Below are 10,833 nucleotides of genomic sequence, written 5' to 3'. Positions count from 1 at the left end.
TAGATAAGCTAGGGGCTGGAGAGATGGCTCAGTTAAGAGCACTGGCTGCTCTTGCAGAGGACTTGGGTTTGAATCTCAGCACCCACATGGCAGCTAACAACCATCCAGAACTCCAGCTTCAGGGGATCTGATGCCCTCTTCTGTCTTCCACAGGCACTGTATGACATGGGTGCACTTACACACATGCAGACATAACCCTCATGCACATAAAATAAAAATAAATAAATCAAAAAAAGTTTTAAAATAAGATAAGCTAGACTTTCAGAGGACTTGGGTTTGAATCTCAGCACCCACATGGCAGCTAACAACCATCCAGAACTCCAGCTTCAGGGGATCTGATGCCCTCTTCTGTCTTCCACAGGCACTGTATGACATGGGTGCACTTACACACATGCAGACATAACCCTCATGCACATAAAATAAAAATAAATAAATCAAAAAAAGTTTTAAAATAAGATAAGCTAGACTTTCCTTTTGTTTTAGCAAGACAATGGGTCAGAGTTTGGAGGTGGATATGGTATGAATTTACAAAAGAATTTATGATATTTTCTTCTGGCCATTCCAGTCTACCTTCCATGAGCTGTCTGTGCCTTTCTCTTTTTAAAAATATTTTATTTGGGAACTGGAGAAATGACTCAGTGGATAAGAACTCTTTTACTCTTGCAGAGGATTGAAGTTTGGCCCCCAATACCCATGTCCAGAGACACAGCCTTCTGTAATCCCAGCCACAGGGGATCAGACACCCTTTTCTGGCCTCCACAGGCACCTGCACACAGATATGTGCACACAGATACAAACAAATAAATAAATAAATATTTTTAGAATCTCATATATCAACCTTTGAGTATATGTATTTTTATTCTTTCTAATGAAATTGAAAATATACATAAAGTCCTTCAGCTGTGCATCAAAGTACACTAGTCATCAGGAGAAAAGGCTATGGTACCCTGCTTCATGTCAGTTTTTAGTAGAAAGTACAGTGAAGAAAGACTAGTCAATCATATCTGGAATTGTGGGGATGGGTATTCTTTAAAACAAGCCACTAACTTCAAGGTAAATCTGACAGTACTTTCAATCATCAATGAAACTCAAATTCTTGAGCAAAAAGTGAATTTTAGAAATTAAAAAAATTTTTAATTGAATTTTTGTGTATTTCATACAGAACATCTCAATCAATCTTAATCATCTTTATACCCTCTTCCCCACTGGTATCACCCCATAGCCTCCCCTGACTGTAATTCATACATTCTGTCATTTGTGTTAAGGCCTATTGTGTCCAGTAAGCGTCCCCAGATGTTCCTCTGTACGAGTTTGTCTACTGCGGTCTCGTCAACTTATCTAGAATCCCTCAATTTAGGAAGATCAGTTCTTCCTCACCCAGCAGTAATCAGTTACCAATATTTCTTCAAGCTAAGGTTGGGGTCTGCTGTCCATTTCCCCAGTTCTATGCTGGGTTTTTGTCTGCTTGAGTTTGTATGAGTCTTGTGCATGCTGACACCATTGCTGTAGGTTCAAATGAGCATTCTAAAAGATCACAATGCAATAAAGCTTGAAATCAACGCTGGAAGAAGCCGAGACATCTGAATTAAACAAAACCATATATCAAATGGACTTAACAGATATTTACCGAGTATTCCACCCAAACACCAAAGGACATACTTTCTACTCAGCACCTCATGGAACTTTCTCCAAAATCGACCATATACTGGGGCACAAAACAAAGCTCAGCAAATACAAAAAGATTGAAATAATTCCATGTATTCTATCAGACCACAACACAATAAATCTTAAAATCAACTCCAAAATATTCCCTAGTAACTACATGAACTCATGGAGATTAAACAACACACTCCTGAATGATGAGTAGGTCAAAGGAGAAATTAAGAAAGAAATAAAAGTATTCCTAAAACTGAATGAAAAGGACAATACCACATAACAAAACCTCTGGGACACTTTAAAAGCAGTCCTAAGATGGAAGTTTATAGCTCTCAGTGCTTACATTAAAAAATCAGAAAGAGCACATGTAAATGACTTAACATTGCAACTCAAGACTCCTGAAAGGCAACAACAAATGAAACCCAAACCCAGCAGACAAGAAGAAATAATAAAAAATCAGAGCAGACATTAATGAAATAGAAACAAAGAAAACAATACAAAGAATCAATGAATCCAGGAGCTGGTTCTTTGAAAAGATAAACAAGATAGACCCTTAGCCCAGTTGACCAAAAGAAAGAAAGAGCAACTCCAAATCAACAAAATCAGAAATGAAAAGAGAAACATCACAACAGACAACAAGAAGATCCAGAACATTATAAGGGAATACTTTAAAAGCTTATACACTCGGATGGAGAGATGGCTCAGTTGTTAAAAGCACTGGCTACTCTTGCAGAGGACCCGGGTTTGATTCCTAGTACCCACCTGGTGGTTAACAATAATCTATAACTCCAGCTCCAGGGAATCCAACGCCCTCTTCTGACCTCCACAGGCACTGCACAACACGGGTGTCCTTACATACATGCTGGCAATACACTCATACACGTTAAGTGAAAATAATAAAATGTTTTTTTAATATTTTATTTATTATTTTTAGTTTATGTATATTCATGTATTGCCTGCATGTAGGTAAGTGCACCCGTGTCATGCAATACCCACGGAGGACAGAAGAGGCTGTTGAATCCCCTGGAACTGGAGTTACGGATAGTTGTTAGCTGCCATGTGGGTGATGGGATTCGAGCCCAGGTCTTCTGCAAGAACAGTCAGTGTTCTTAACTGCTGAGCCATCTCTCCAGCCCAGTAATATTTTTTTAGTATTTTATTTATTATTTTTATTTTATGTGTATGTGTGTAATTGCATGTAGGTAAGTGCACCCATGTCATGCCATGCCTGCGGAGGACAGAAGAGACTGTCGGATCCCCTGGAACTGGAGTTACGGATAGTTGTTAGCTGCCATGTGGGTACTGGGATTCAAACCCGGGTCTTCTGCAAGAACAGTCAGTGTTCTTATCCACTGAGCCATCTCTCCAGCCCCCCAATAATATATTTTTAAAATCTATTCGCTATTAAATTTGAAAACCTAAAAGAAATAGATGTATATGTAAAATCATGGGAATCACCAAAGATAGACCAAGAAGATATCAACAGCTCAAACAGACCCATAACATATAAGGAAATTGAAATAGCAATACAAAATCTCCCAACTAAAAAGCCCAGGCCCAGATGGATTCACAGCAGAATTCTGCCAAATATTTAAAGAAGATCTATGTCCAATACTACTTAAATTATTCAAAAAGATAGAAACAGAGGGAGAACTCCCAAATTCTTTCTATGAAGTCAGCATCACTCTAATACCAAAACCAGGTAAAGATAAAACTAAAAAGAAAACTATAGACCCATATCCTTAATGAACACAGATGCAAAAATTCTCAACAAAATACAAACTGCATACAGATGCACATCAAAAAGAATTTTTAGAAATTTAAAAAAATATATCTTCCCAGGCATGTGGTGCAGGCCTTTAATCTGAGCACTCAGGAGGCAGAGGCAGGTGAGTCTCTATGAGTTCCAGGCCAGCCTGGTCTACATAGTGAGTTCCAGACCAGCTGGAGCTACAGGGAGACCCTGTCTCAAAAAGACAAAAAAAAAAACTTTATTGGGCTGGAGATATGGCTCAGTGGTTAAAAGGCCTGGCTGCTATTTCAGAGGACCTAGGCTTGGCTCACAGCATCACGTGGTAGCTAACAACAATTCAGAACTCCAGTTCCAGGGGATCTGACACCCTCTTCTGTCTTCTGTGTACATTGCATACATGGGTGTACTTACACACACAGAGGCAAAATACTCATACGCATAAAAAACAAACCCCTGATTTTTAAATATTATTAATTCTTTGAGAACTTCAAACAATGCGTTTTGAACATATTACTCCAAACTCCTCCCAGATCCACTCTCCCTTTCCCACCCACTCAACTTTGTGTCAACATTTTTAAAAACACATTGCATCCCATTTGTGTTGCTCATATACTGTAGGGTGTGTGGCCATCTACTGCAAGGTTCACAAAACATAACAACATAACAAGAAGACATAATGAAAGGCAGTAGGTATAAAAGTTTGGAGGAACTAAGGAAAAGAACAGTCCCCATCCCCATTGTAGACTTACAATCTGGAAACAGTTCAAGTGGGCAAGGAATTAATTTCCCAGAGCTTAAGCTGAAAGTTAAGCTTTGCTTTGTACTATCAAAGAAATGGCATAGCTTGTTAATTGAAAATGAACGCGAAACATGGAATCTACCCAAGATTTCATGCTGTACTATGAAAGAATGACAGCGCAGGTTTAATGAGTCAGTTGGTGAGAAAGAACAAAGCCGAGCTGGTGCAATAAACTGGCTACTTAGGTGTTGAATTCCTTTCCAATAGTTCCTCTTCAGGTTAGTCTTATGCATAATGCTGGGCAAGATCAAATTGCTCCATAACTTCCAGAATGCCTCTGACATTTGACTTTAATTTAGGAAGAATTGTTTAAGCGTTATTCTCCTTGGAAGACTGTCCAGAATTGTGTGCTGTGGTGCTTGTGAGTGAACAGCATAGAATGCTTCCAGTTATTGGGTGGAGTAGATAGCACTGACAATGTACAATTTCTTCAATATTGCGGCCCAAATTTCTCCCTGTAATAGGAGACAACTACAGTTATCTGAGTGTAGCCAGTTACTTGAATATTGGTTCTGAGCTCGGGATACAGATAATGCCTGTCCATCTTTCACTCCACCCACAGCACTATCTTTAAACTTCATTAGGCAGGCAATACTCGGTAGCAAAATTATTTTTCCCTCTCAGTTCAGTCCCATTCAGCTGCTCTTCCTACTCCAACTCTCTTGTCTCCCTTCAGCGCTGTTTCTGACATAAACCAGCTTCTAATCTTTTGACTTTACTTTCACTTTGCAGCACTGGGCTTTCTCCGTAGACTCTAGAACAGAGTGCTGTTTCTGATCAGAGTTTGGATGATCCTCCAAAGACAGGATTTGTACTTGCTCTCATTTGTACAATACTGTTCTCAGCTCTGCCCCAGGAGCCTCTAAGCCTCCCTCTCAGATGCTCCCCTCCCTAAATATGCCTACAATATCTGCCTTTGGGCCCTCAAGGTACTAAAAGGAGAAATCCTCCAACTGGCATCACCATTTTGTAGAAGCAATATAAGAGCACAGTTGATCTGCTTCTTCCAATGAGCAAGGATATCATCCATCACTATGTCGGGTAAAGAGGGGCTTTCTGTTACCATGCTGTCTGAGTTCAGTCACAGGCAGGAATGAGACATTTTAGTATATGTAACTTCAAAAGCATTTCTTTTTTGTTTATTTGCTCCCTCTTTCTTCCCTCCCTTCTTTCTCTCTTTCTCTTTCCTTTTTTTTTCTTTCTTTCTTTCTTTCTTTCTTTCTTTCTTTCTTTCTTTCTTTCTTTCTTTCTTTTCTTTTTTGAGATGGGGGTCTCTCTATAGCCCCAGAAGGCCTGGAACTTCCTTTGTAAATCATACTGGCCTCCATCTCACAGAGGTCAGCTTGCCCCTGCTTCCCAAATTGTTATTATTCAGCCATTTTGACACTATTTGATCATGTCTCAGAGGAGACTATCAATCTCATGGCTCAGTCTAATACTGATGCTTTAAAGTTATTATTCTGATAGTATTTCCTTATGCTGAGAAGACTTCAATTCCAATGATGAGATGTATTAGTTTTTCTTTCCCGTTGTTTTCAATTACTTCACACTGCCAGTAGAGTGCATTGGTAGCCTTGTGATGTCAATGGAAAATGTAAAAATAAAACACACACACACACACGCATACACACACACACACACTGATTTGCTTCTCCTAATTCTTTTTCCTTTTATTTCATTCCATATCATGACAGATGCACCACTAAAATACTTTCAGTACCTTCCATATCAAAGCTGTAGCGCTCACATTCTGTTCTATTGACACTGAATTCTGGCAGTGGATAAAGGGACACAGCTAAAGTCTCTGCTCATAATTGGTTTTATTTGGGAAAGATTTTCTTTTGAACTAGTGGCCACCCGTGATTTTAAACTTATCAGAAATTAACTAGCTCAGTATTTCTTCCAGGAAATATTCACAATTCACTTCCTTGCTTTTGAAAGAAAAGAAAAGGAAGGGGAGAAAAAAAGAAAATTATCAAGGAATATTAGGGAACATCGTCTTGTTTGGAAATATTCCCTTGAGATGGCTCAAATGCAATGCCCAAGTTGTGTCTATCTGCATGGCACTCTTTCAAGCATAGTCTTAACCATCTTTTCACATTCTCAGAACTTTACAAAAAGGAAAAATTAAAGGAATTTTAATTTTCTGAAAAGTAAGTCTAGTGTGTGCTTCCTGATACAACTTGACTTATATAAAGCATACAGACAGCACATTAAAGCTTTCTGCATGTCAATAAAATTTGAAAGTTATACCATGCTAAAGTCAATTCTGAAATTTCTAGCAGAGATATCTGTGTTAAGTGAATTAGGTACCCACATGTAAGACAGAAACTTTGTAAAGCTCTGCATGATGCCTCTATACTATGAGTCAAACTTTTCTTCCTACGGGGCTTGCTTTTCCCACTGTGTGGGAATAGACAGGGAGATCTTTGTTTCCAGGGGTTTTGTTTGCTTGCAGCCACTGGTAAAATACACATTACCTCAGATTGGAGAAATCCTTGGTGAAGCTTGGGGATCCTGAGAGAGTTTTTCTTATAACTCAACACAGATGACTTCATCAGTTTCTCTGGTGTACATTAGTCAGTTAAGAATAACTGAATTGCAGTGCTCTGTGCAGATCTGATGGGACTGACCTAGGCCTTGAGATGTCAGGAGTGAGTAGATTCACTTCTGGAAGGAGAAGTGCTGAAGAGAATCCTGTCCTGTTTCACTGTAGCCTGGCCCTCCCTCAATGTAAATGAAACTCTAAAGGTACTTCGTGGTCTTTCAGTTAGATCTGCACTTGTATGCTTGAGAACCCAAAGTATCATCTTTGGATGCTACTGATGAGCTTAACCTAGTCAAAACTGAAAATGTACTCAGGAAATGCTTGGATTGAAAACTAGACTCATTTTGTGTTCCACTATACCAGAACTATGTGATTTAAAAAAATGTCTGACCAGGTGTGGTAGCACATGCCTTTAATCCCAGGATTTGGGAGGCAGGTGGATCTCTATGAGTTCAAGGCCAGCCTAGCCTACATAATGAGTTCCAGGCTATGCCAGCTGGGACTACAGGGAGACTCTGTCTCAAAAAGACCAAAAAATAAAAATAATTGTTTTTGAAGAAAATTTTTTTTTTTTATCTTTTTGAAACAGGGTCTCACTGTAGTCCCAGCTGGTCTGGAACTCACTATGTAGACCAGGCTGGCCTCGAACTCACAGAGATCCACCTGCCTCTGCCTCCTGAGTGCTGGACTTAAAGGCGTGCACCATGCCCGGCTTAATTTTATTATTTTTATTTTATGTGTATGAGTGTAATGCCTGCTTGTAGGTAAGTGCACCTGTGTCATGCAGTGCCCACGGAGATCAGAAGGGGGCATCAGATCATCTGGAACTGGAGTTATAGTTAACTGCCATGTGGGTTCTGGGAATCGAACCCAGGTCCTCCGCATGAGCAGTCAGTGCTCTTAACCACTGAGCCATCTCTCCAGTCCCAACAATTGTTTTTTAAAATACATAGGTCAGTTTTGCAATTTTCCATTTGTTGAATGGAGACAGTATGTTTAATAGTTATGACTGACATACTTATTCTGGTTCTTGTTAATTATCTTTCAAGATGGGAATATATAAAAATAGAATTTAAAGAGCTCTATACCAAAGATTTGGAGGTTTTATCAGCTACTTTCCAGGAAATTAACTATTTAAATTCAGCATATGTTAAGTTTACTGTAGCCCAAAGAAGGTACTTGGAAACTAATTTTTTTTCACTGTATTATCCTGAACATAAATGCAAGCTTATTTCAAGATAATGATGCAAGGGGTGGGAAACCCTATAGTCCCCCAAAGTAAAGTCCCGACAGAAACCATAACTTTGGCCAACTAGAGCTTGATGTTAGGAATGAAGGATTTTTTTTCTCATCTTCCCTTCAACCTCAAGTAATACATCTCAAAGGCTTCAATGTTGACTCAATAAAATGAATGGCTGCATCATTTCAGAGGAACTCTTACAAGTGGACAAACGCTGCCATGGTGACATTTTGATATGCGGTGTGGTTAGTGAGCCAGACTTGGTTTCCTTCCCCTGCCATCCAAGCAAAATGTGACAAAGCACCGAAAGTGCCACACAGAGTGCCTAAACTAGAAGCAAGTCAGAAAAGATTTACCTAGCTGTCGTGAAAGTCCATATGCATTTCTGTCTGATCTATAAGAAAATTCCTTCTTAAATATCAGGAAAACTCTTCAGAAATGTGTCTAGCTAAGAAATAAAAACTAGTACTGATTTTCAAAAGTGTCAAACAGCACTTGCTGTAAATGTTTTCTGAAAAGACTTCTTAAAGATATTGTTCTTAGCTCGGGAAAGTAAAGATTTAAAATATTTTCCTTAGGACATAAAATTGTGTTCAGCTTGTCCTTTGGTAAATAAGATAATCAAATACCACATATGGCAAGCAATAAAATAAAATGTAATATATACTCCAATACTACTATTCTATGTATTTAGGTTTGCAAGGTAATCTTGTGAGTATTTGTTAGGGATCAATATGCACACGTGCCTATTACTTGAGCTTGATATTCATTTGATCCAATCACTTAGCAATTACATTGGTATTCTTTATTAGATGTGTGGAAAAAGATAAAATTCCTACCATACTAATGAAAAGAATTTATTTAAAAAGTTTTATCGAGAGAACGTTCCAAATTAGGTGACTATGAATTTGTTAAATTTATTTGTACATAATAATAGTTTGTTTTCAATGATGGACTAGTTAATTCAGAAGAATAAAGTTCTCAGTGAATCTAAAATATAACCAGGGTAGGAAGTCAATCTTTAAACACTGCATTTTCTTCTTGTCAGTTTGAAATCTGTGTTGCAGACTTCATATCAACCTATTTATCTACTGTGGGTTGATGTCTATATCCATGGACAGCACCAGCCCTTTGCTATGTTCTCCTGAATTAAAGAGGACATATTTCCTTGCCTGTTGCCGGTCTGAACAAAGTGCACCTTGGCCTTCCAAGTATAAGAGATAATGATGACTAAGATAGCTGCATTCTGCTGTCTGATGATCCCAAGAACAGAGGGGAAGATTGATGAGAGAAGGAATGCTTCTCAGAGGACAGAACTACAAAATGTTTGCGTTGCAAAGAATCGAAGTGATCATTTAATCTAGAGTGACAGGAATCAATCTGCTCTATCAGGAGTTGGACACGAACTCTCTGTCTCCCAAGGTGAAGGTTGACTGCCTCCACTCCCCAGGTTGTCTTCTACATGAGGCTATGGAAAGAGCTCCAACAAGGGGAGACCCAAGTGTCTGGAGAAACAGTGACTTAGGGAGGAGATGTTAATGGGATTTAGGTCAGATGTCATTTCATGGAAAAGAGATCAGTCAATGTTATGAACTACTAAATGCGACTAGATTGCTTAAGCACTAGTGAAGAGGCCCATTGCTGGCTGCAGTCTGGTCCCCGGTCAGACCTGGCTTCCGGAGCTGGTCAGACCTGGCTTCCGGAGCTGGTCAGACCTGGCTTCCGCACGGCCATGAAGATTGGAAATAAGGTGGAACAGGCTTGGATGATCCAGAAATTTTAGAAGGAAGAACTGGAAAACATGTCGATACTCCATTTGGCAAGCCATCTGATGCCTCAATTTTGAGGAAGATAAAAAATGTTGATTGTGTTCTCCTTACAAGACATGGGAGAGAGCACACCATCATGCCTTCAAAAGTTAACTACCAGCTATCCATCTGGGCTTTGAAGGAGGAAGCTTGTACACATGTCATAGTCACCACAGCCTGTGGGTCCTTGAGGGAGGAGATCCAGCCTGGCGACATTGTCATTACTGATCGTTTTATTGACAGGACATCCCTACGGTCTCAGACCTTCTATGATGGAAGGCGTTCCAAAGGCTGAGCCATTTTGTTCCAAAACAAGAGAGGTCCTCATAGAGACAGCTAAGAAGCTAGGACTTCGGTTCCATTCAAAGGGGATGATAATCACAACTGAGGAGCCTCGTTTCAACTCCCAGGCAGAAAGCTTCATACTCTGCATCTGGGGTGTAGATGTTATTAATATAATCACAGTTCCAGAGGTGGTGCTTGCTACCGAGGCTGACATTTGCTATGCAACCACTGCCATGGCAACTGATTACAGTTGCTGGAAAGAGCATAGAGAAAGCAGTTTCAGTGGACAGAGTTTTAAAGATCCTGAAAGAAAATGCCAACAAAGCCAAAAGTCTACTCCTTACTACCATTCCTCAGATAGGGTCCATGGGATGGTCAGAAATGCTCTGTAACCTGAAGAATATGGCCCAGTTTTCTTTTTTACTGCCAAGACATTAAAATAGCGTGACTTCCACAAGACAACTTTCTACTTCTAGTCATTTGGGAGATTTTGTTTAACTTTAAAAGACAAAAATGAGACAGATATGTAGCCTTCATGCCTTGTCTGCAAAAAAAGTGCATGTTGGGAGAAGGACAGACAATGCATGCTGTGTTTGAGACTCCGCCTAAGAGACGTGACTACTCTAGAATATGGAGAAAGCAAACAGCCAATGGACATGGGGGACATCTTACATTGTAGGGGAACGAAAACACAAGACATTACAACAATAATGACTGGGGAAGACTATCCAGTTCCGTATCCTG

At 39.5% G+C, this 10,833-nt stretch overlaps 1 pseudogene; it reads left to right on the top strand.

The window, feature by feature from the left end:
• The first annotated feature begins 5,242 nt into the window (after window positions 1-5,242).
• On the top strand, window positions 5,243-10,527 carry LOC103731046 (annotated as a pseudogene).
• Window positions 10,528-10,833: the final 306 nt, after the last annotated feature.

The sequence above is a fragment of the Nannospalax galili genome, unplaced genomic scaffold (genome assembly GCF_000622305.1).
Source record: "Nannospalax galili isolate Female #2095 unplaced genomic scaffold, S.galili_v1.0 scaffold173, whole genome shotgun sequence".
Classification (NCBI taxonomy): Eukaryota; Metazoa; Chordata; class Mammalia; order Rodentia; family Spalacidae; genus Nannospalax; species Nannospalax galili.
The sequence above is the reverse complement of the archived record's forward strand: the minus strand, read 5'-3'. Positions and strand labels throughout refer to the sequence as shown.